The following is an 8591-nucleotide window of genomic DNA, read 5'->3' on the forward strand; positions in this document are numbered from 1 at the left end:
AGCAGAGAGATGGATCAGGTAATAAAGAATAGAAAGGCATGACATATTGACATGTATTCCCTCCATCCAGAAAAAATGTATGGGTCTAGGCGTATTTCAGTTCTAGATACATCCTTTTTTATCCATTTCGGAAGCATGTAATCCGGACGGATGGAGTATGGTTTAAGAGCTAGGGATACGACATGACAACATAGCAAAAAAACACTAGTTGAATGTAAAACTGTATGCTAGTGGAATACGTACAGAAATAACTAAGGCAACATACACGTGTATGATTGGGAAACTAAGATGGCATTGCAGCAGAGCACTAGAACAACACTTCAATGTAAAAAAACACGGTATGGTAGACAGATGAAGTACATACTGATGAATAACAATGCATAAGATATTAAGAAGCATGATGTCCAAATTAAGCAGATGGCATTGCGATAGAGTAGAATGATAGTACTTGAATTTGAAAACATGTTATCATGAATGGAATAGGTACTAAAAAACAGGAAGGCATGACATATTTACATGCATGATCAGCATGCTAAGCACATGTCATTGCAATAGAGTAGATACACTCCAGGACATTATATGCATGTTGTACCCATATCACAGGCCAAGTTAGAGCAAGGACCTTGTGGGGTGAAGAGGATTCATCATCTTTCTGCAAGTCTTCTGAAGAACTACCTTTACATTTTCCATAATATTGGGTATCATTGACATCAAGTTTATTGGCCTTTACATTGCTCCGTGAGGTTCTTGTGGATATATCAGTGTGTGCAATTATATCTGACATGCATGGAAGACAACTAGTAGTTAGATTTATGTAATGAGTGCCTGTACGAGACGACATAAGTAGTAGGACTGGGGTTAACTAGCAGCAACAGGTCTCATAAACTAAAGGGAGAACACAAATGAAAGCTACAGAATATGTATCGTTTGTACTCGAGATTAACTAGATGGCACACAAAAGTATTAAAGAACAACTGGTAATAATAGAAGTGGTATAATACTATAATCACCAGCCTGTGGGATAACATTGGCTGATGGATGATAACTATGGAACAGCGTTACCTAAAGAACAAGTATCTTAGCTGAACTGTGGAACGACGTTAACTCCTGAACAAGACCCGTAAGAGATCAGCATGAATATACAGTGAAATGTGATGATCTATTTTCTATGCTTAGATGAATAACAAAGCCATAAATGTTGCACACAAGTAAGATGAGGGTACAACCTATCTGGCTGTCATCCATAGGAGTGAGTATCATGTGCTGACTTGTCGATGGCCGTGCAGTTGTTGTGGCTCTCCATGTCAGGCACGCACATTCGATGCAGGCAACTATTGAGTGGGGACTATAGCTCCCTTCTGGTGTATGCTTCCCTTGTTGCAGCAGCTGTGGTGAGTCGGAAGACGGTGTGTCTGAAAATGCAGATAACGCATAATGTTAAGAACGGCATATCTCTTTGATCTGAAGAAATACACTAAGAGATCAACAACAAGGTACGAGAGTCACACGTCTGTTGACTGAAGACTAAATTGGGGTCACACGATTTTATTTTATTTTGGTACTGTCCGATCTACGCCGGATGGCTTGATGGCTGTCTTGTGCCTCCCGGCTGACACTGTTCGGAATCTTCCCCGAAGAGCCAGCGACCAACGCCAGAGCAGCCTTCCTCCGCCGTCCGTGGACCCGGCCAAAACCCCTCTCCCCACCCCACCGCACCGCCGTGGTTGCGCCGCCACCGGGACAATCCACAAAGACTCCCCATCATCCAGATCCGGCGGCGGCAGTACCTTCAACCCACGCAACTCTAAAAGATAGCCATCTAAGCGCTGCTTCCGCGGCGAACTTGCGGCCCCGCACCCTTATGTTAGATACCAGCCAACCGGCAGCTTGGGAGCTCAGCCGCCTCGAGGGGTGCTGCTTCCCATTGGGAATCGATTGGCCCAGAATAAAAATTCAGACAACTAACACCTAAATAAAGTGATTTGAGATGAGGGTGCGACCTATCTGGCGGCATGGTGCAGTAGGCAGGTCCAGCTGCCGAGTCGGTGAGGCCGACGCGGTTGCAGTGGTGACCGGCGGCAGGGAAACAGCGATGTCGCGACGGTCGATGGCTACAGGGAAGCAGTGCCAGTACTCTGGACGGATCCAAAGTTGGAGCCGCTCCGGCGCCGTGAACAACGGCGGGGGTGAATCGGCTCCGGTACGGTTCACGCGGCCGTCGTCGAGGCAGTACGAGCAACACGGAGTAAGAGGCACACGGCCCAGTGCACGACAGCAAATGGAGAGCGTCTCCGGCATTAGGGGGGAGGGCGGCTGTGAAATTGGTGCGGTGGGGGGCGCCATGGAGGCGGGGCTGATGTTTCGCGGCTCGGGAGTAGGGAGCTTCCCGGGGAGAAGGTGATTTGGCGCCCACGAGGTACGAATGGGGGCGGGGGGGGGGGGAATTGGGAGGGGAGTGGAACCATTTCTTACGGACGCATTTCCCGGGGAGAAGGTTACAGTTCTACCCTTGTATTTAGGCTTCTCGGCTTGGGTCTGTGTACTGAGGGTCGGGGATAGTAGAGTAACTTTGCTTCTCCCCAAATAGTGGGCGGGAGCTATTTCGTGCGAGGAGGGCGTGTTTTGAACTATAGTGGGCGCGAGCGATTTCGGGCGAGGAGAGAGTGTTTTGAAATAGTGGGCGCGAGCTATTTCGGGTGAGGAGAGCTTGTTTTGCCGACCATGGTTTATGAATTATTCAGCACATGTCATTTCGGCTGAGGAGAAGGCGCGCTTGGATGAAGTTACGAACCTACCCTCGATGTACAACGGGCCAATTGATGCGTGTCCCACATAGGATGGTAATTTCGCGTCTCCCATTTATTTGCTCAGGCAAATTCCACCGAGAAGAGAGGATGTTTAACGGTTCGCTCAAAATTTGTGAGAACGAGCATCCACGTCTACCTTACCAAGTCCATTCGAATCAAATTTTGAAATATTAGCTTGCCACTTCTTTTTTATATGGAGAGATGATGCTCGGGAGTAATGTGTTTTTACATGCCCGTTGCTAGCGATTTACTATATGACAAATAGTTGACCCACTCAAAAACGCGAATCAAACCCAAAATGAAATATCTTGATTCAATGAAATAGCTCGTTCACTAGGTCAAAATAGTGAACTAAATCCAGAATTGAACACCTCAATCGAGTAGCATGTTGTACAGTATTATAGTACTCCATGAACATGTTGAAAGTCAAATTAATGAACTTGTTTTATATACACATATATCTGTTCATGTGTGGATTGTAGACAACATGTTCTCCAATTTAAATATTTGAATGCAAGTTTATATCGAAACATGGTTTATATCAGTCTTTCATGCATAAAATGCGACCTCCCCCTCTCCCAGACTCTCTCTCTCTCTCTCTCTCTCTCTCTCTCTCTCTCTCTTCGACAATCTTCAATTCTGTCTCATGCATCCAACACAAAAACCTTGTTGGTCCCTCTCCCTTTCTCTCCATCTCTCTCTCTCTCTCTCTCTCTCTCTCTCTCTCTCTCTGTGTGTGTGTGTGAGGGAGGTGGGTCTTTCTAGTTCGCATGCATATATACACCATCTATAGGTCTCTCTCGCACACTATGTATGATACTCTAGCTAGTCCAAGCTAGATATCTTGGGTGCACTCATCGTACACACACAAATTACTTGGCTCTTTGCCCGTAACTCTCTCACGCACCACTCTGTCGCCTCGGAGCTCTTCCCCCTCTCTCAAACTCTCCATCCACTTGGGTTGCACATACACATGCATATCTCACTCACACTCTATAGGCCCATCTAAAACGCTATCTCTCTCCCTAGTTCTCTCTCGATCTCACGCGCACACACACACAATCTCATGCCTAGCTAGCCAAGTATGGTGGTCCCTCACTCAATTGTAGGCACACGCAGTTCCCCCTATATGTATATGACTAGCTAATCTTAGTCTCCATCACAAACATGTGCATGGTCTATCTCGATTTCTCTCGGGGCATCTTTCTATCGCGCACACACCTCCCTCGATCTCCCACCCATATAGTCCCCTCACGATCTCGAGGGGATCTCTCTATCACAAGCACACCCTCTCTCCCTCCCCATGCGTCCATGTCCTCCATGTGTCCCTCTCGACCTTTGTTCCTTGTTGGCCGGACCTCTATTGGACACGTGCTATAGGGGTGTCTCTCTTCGTTGCAAACAATCACACACTAGCTATCTTCGTGTATCTCCTCGCCTGCTTTTCCATCTCGGAGAAGCATGCATGATATGTTCACATAAAAAACGAAAACACACACACTCTCTCTAATTTATCGTTTGTTGTCACTTTCTCTTTCACACACATACTCTTTTTGCACACTTACTCATTCTCCTTCACACACACTTGATCTGTGTCGACTTAGGCACTATCATCGGTCCATAGCATATATATTTATTGAAAAGTCAAACATCACAAAGTTTGACCATGTACGCGGAGAAAAACAATTACATCTAGTACGGTAAACATATACCATTAGATTCACCGTGAGATGTAGTTTTCTATGATGCATCTTTGGTATTGTAGATATAAATAGCATTTGCGTAAACCTGATCAAAGTTTCCAAAGTTTGACTTCTAAAATTTTTACATGTACTTCATTATCGTGCGATGGAATATCTCTTTCCCCCTCTCAGCTATCTGACGCACCACTCAGCCTTATCGGGGCTCCTCAATCTCTCTCAAACTTTATTGGTCAGTTTGATTCGTGACCTGACCCTCATGCCTTGATGGCCAGTACTGCGTGGTGTGGCCGTGAGATGTCAAATATTTCTGCCTGGCCAGGCTTGTGGGATGCTGAAGTGTTTGGTTCATGCCTGGGCTAGGTAAAGCATCAACGTCACATCAATCAATCCATGCAGCAATTATTTAATGCTAATATCCATCCATGTTGCTATTAGCCTCATGGCCGCACGACCAGGCACGGCCAGGCATTCGAAATCGGTCGCCTGGGCCAGGCTACTTGAAGTGTCTGGAGTCCAGCCAGGCTAATTAAATTACAAGGGAACCCAGGCCAGGCGGGCTTTATTTTTCACAGGGTAGCAACCAAACAAGCGTGCATGAAATCCAGCCACAACCCCAGGCCAAGCAAAAGATGCTCAGGACGCAAGCCAAACTGACCTTATATCTCCCTGGTTCACACATACACATGTCTCGCTCGCGCTATACATATAGACACATCCAGCACTCTCCGCCCCTATTCTCTCTCCATGTGACACGCACCCCACTAAGTACCATAATCCCTCACTCCATCATAGGCGCAAGCACTCCCCCCTAATAAGTATGATTATCTCTTACTAGCAATCAGGAACACACGTATTGTCTCCTTCCATCCATACATCTATCCCGATATCTCTCGGGGCATCTTCTATCACGGACACACCTTGTCACTCGATCTCCCACCCATGTAGTCCCATCACGATCTCTAGGGGATCTCTCTATGACAAACATACACTCTCTCCTCCCCATGTCTGCATTTTCTCCGTACGTCTCTCTCGACCTCTCTCCCTTGTTTGTCAGACCCCTCTTGGCCATCTGCTCGGGGTCTTGCTCTCTCGGTTCCAAACAACCACACACTATCTCATCACCTTGCCTCCGTTGTCGAAGATGCATGTGTGATATGTTTGCATAAGACACGCACGCTTTTTCTCTACTTTTATTGTGTGTTGTCCATGTCTCTTTCACACACGAACACACACTTTTTTCACTCACTCTTTCTCTCTATCTCTCTCTATCTCTCTCTCTCTCTCTAGTTAGGGACTCTGTCACGTCCATAAGCATGTGCATGTTTTGAAAAGTCAGACCTCAGAAAAGTTTGACCAGGTGTATGTGGAGAAAAACATTTACATCTGGAACGATCATTAGATTCATCACAACATGTACTTACTTCATACTATCATTTATGTTTGGTATTGTAGATATAAGTAATTTCTTTATAAACTTGGTCAAAGTTTCAAAAGTTTGACCTTTTAAAAAATGTTGGAACTACATTATCGAACGGAGGGAGTAGCACTTTCTTTCTCTCTCTCTCTCTCTCTCTGCTATCTCTCACGGGCCTCCCCTCTCACTTGAACTCTCTATACCGACGGATTATACGCTCACTGTGTCAGCATATAGCTCCGTATATTGTTTAGTTGTCTGGTCAACCAATCCACATGCTGCCTTGTCAGCTCGTATTCTGTATCTTCGTGTGCTGGCCCATGTGGCAGTGGGTGTAAATAGGTAAACAAGAGGCCCATCTGACACGCGGTGAATTAAACAAAGTTGAGACCACTCGGGGTAGAACCACGCTCGCTAGTAAATTGTGGGCGCATTGAGGACACACTTCTTGCACGTGAAGGACGCACTCGCGCACAATTCACCAATGCGCGGCGGCATGCACAGAAGGACGCACTCACGCACACCCAACACACAACACACACCAGCACACGTGTACACCGGCGTCTTCGTCGGTTGAGATGGACGGCGAGGGAGCCAACAAGCGGAGGCGGCTCGAGCCAAAACCGCATCCGGCGAGCCTGGACTTCATCAGCAACCTCCCCGACGACATGCTACTCGTCATCATCGGCCTCCTCCCCACCAAATCTGCCGTGCGGACCGCCCTGCTCTCCCGGCGGTGGCGCTGTGTCCCCCTCAACCTCACCGTCGACAACTGCGTCTGCGACGGGGATTGCAAGCGCATGGCCGCAGTCTCCAAGATCCTTTCATCGCACCCTGGGCCGGCCAAACGCCTTGACATCCGCATGTTCAGTACCAACTGCAAGGTCCAACCCAAGTTCGACGAGTGGTTCTTATCCCTCGCCCTAGATCAGCTCGAGGAGCTCATCTTTGAAGCTGGACGATGTCGCTCTCTGCCGCCCTCTGCGCTCCGCCTCACGCCAACGCTGCGCCGTGCCAGCTTCAGCTCCTGCTATCTTCCCCAGATTAATGTCGTGCCCGCCCTTCTTCTCCCTCAACTCAAGCAGCTCGACCTCCTCGACGTTGTCATCTCGAAGAAGGCTATGGAGCATCTGCTCCGCAGTTGTACTACGCTTGAGTACCTTCATCTTGAGCAGATCCACGGGTTCATTAGCCTCCACATCGCCTCGACGAATCTCCGATGGATTTATGTGTCTTGCTGGCCCCACAACAAGACATCAATTGGGAAGAGATCACTCCAGCTGTTCCACATTATGGTCATTGAGAATGTGCCTTTCCTTGAGAGATTGCTTGTATCAGACCTAGAAGGTCCAACAAAAATTAGGGTCATTGACGCGCCGAAATTGACAGCGTTGGTGTACTCGTCTGCCAAATTCTCCAAACTCTTTATTGGATCCGTAATCGTTCAGGTACAACACTCATCTTCTTCTCCGTCTTCTTGAAATTCACATTTTTAAATTTCTTCTTGATGTATTTACGACCGTCTTCCAGAAAATGATTCCGACATGCTTGACCCAGTCCATGCGCACAGTGAAGATCTTGTCACTAAAATCTATCGGTCCCAATCTGGATCAAGTTGTTGGATTCCTTACATGCTTTCGGTGCATGGAGAAGCTACTCATCGAGGTGAAACTTCTTTCCTATAAGTAAACGGTAATCACAATGTTGCTCAATTTTTTTCGTAATTTTCCCAAATTACAATGACAAGTGTAGTGTTCAAAACTGCATCTACGCACTTAACCGAAAGAAATGTTTTTAGTATTTTTCTCCCGTCATCACCTGGATCGTTTTTATGCTGTACTACTATACTAGCCTAGGCTAGTCATAGTGGAAAGTAACTTAGACTACTCCAGTAACTCTATGGTTACCCTAAGAGCAAGTACTACCTCCATCCTGGTTTACTCTTCCAATTTTGTAGTATCAAAATTTGACCATAGATTTAACTGACAAAATGTTAATGCATGTCACTAAGAACTATATCATTGGATTCATATTTGAACATAACTTCAAATGGTGTAATTTTTAGTGACGTGCATTGGCATTTTCTTAGGTAAATCTATGGTCAAAATTTTATACTAAATACGAGGTAGTATTCCCTCCATCCCAAAATTCTTGTCTTACAATTGTTTAGATACGGATGTATCTAACACTATAATGTAACTAGATACCTCCGTATTTAGACAAATTTAAGGCAAGAATTTTGGGACAGAGGGAGTACAAAAGTGGGCTATGTAGGCCAAAACACGTGCCAAATTCACTTGTGATGCATTTAGCATCGATGCCCCTCCATTGCTCACCTGGTGCCCCAATCTGGATCACCTACTTTGCTCCGGTGCTAGATTAACTCACACAATGAAAAAACACTGTGTGGGAGAGAGAGAGGACTAAGGCAATAAAAAACACTTGTTTGGGAGAGTGAGAGGTTGGTGTAGTTGGTTTGATTGATTTGTTTATACATGTGGGTATGTGTGCACAACGGTGCCAACTCTCTCACATCGCGAGAGCGGTGCCAAAATCTTTTGATTTGACATCAATGCGTATTATGTGGCATACTTTTGCAAAATATGGCATCGGCCACATAGTGGAAGGCAACAAATTCCCAAGCTCTTCTCGTGCTCCTAGTTAAAT

Source organism: Triticum aestivum, chromosome 3B (assembly GCF_018294505.1).
Source record: "Triticum aestivum cultivar Chinese Spring chromosome 3B, IWGSC CS RefSeq v2.1, whole genome shotgun sequence".
Lineage (NCBI taxonomy): Eukaryota > Viridiplantae > Streptophyta > Magnoliopsida > Poales > Poaceae > Triticum > Triticum aestivum.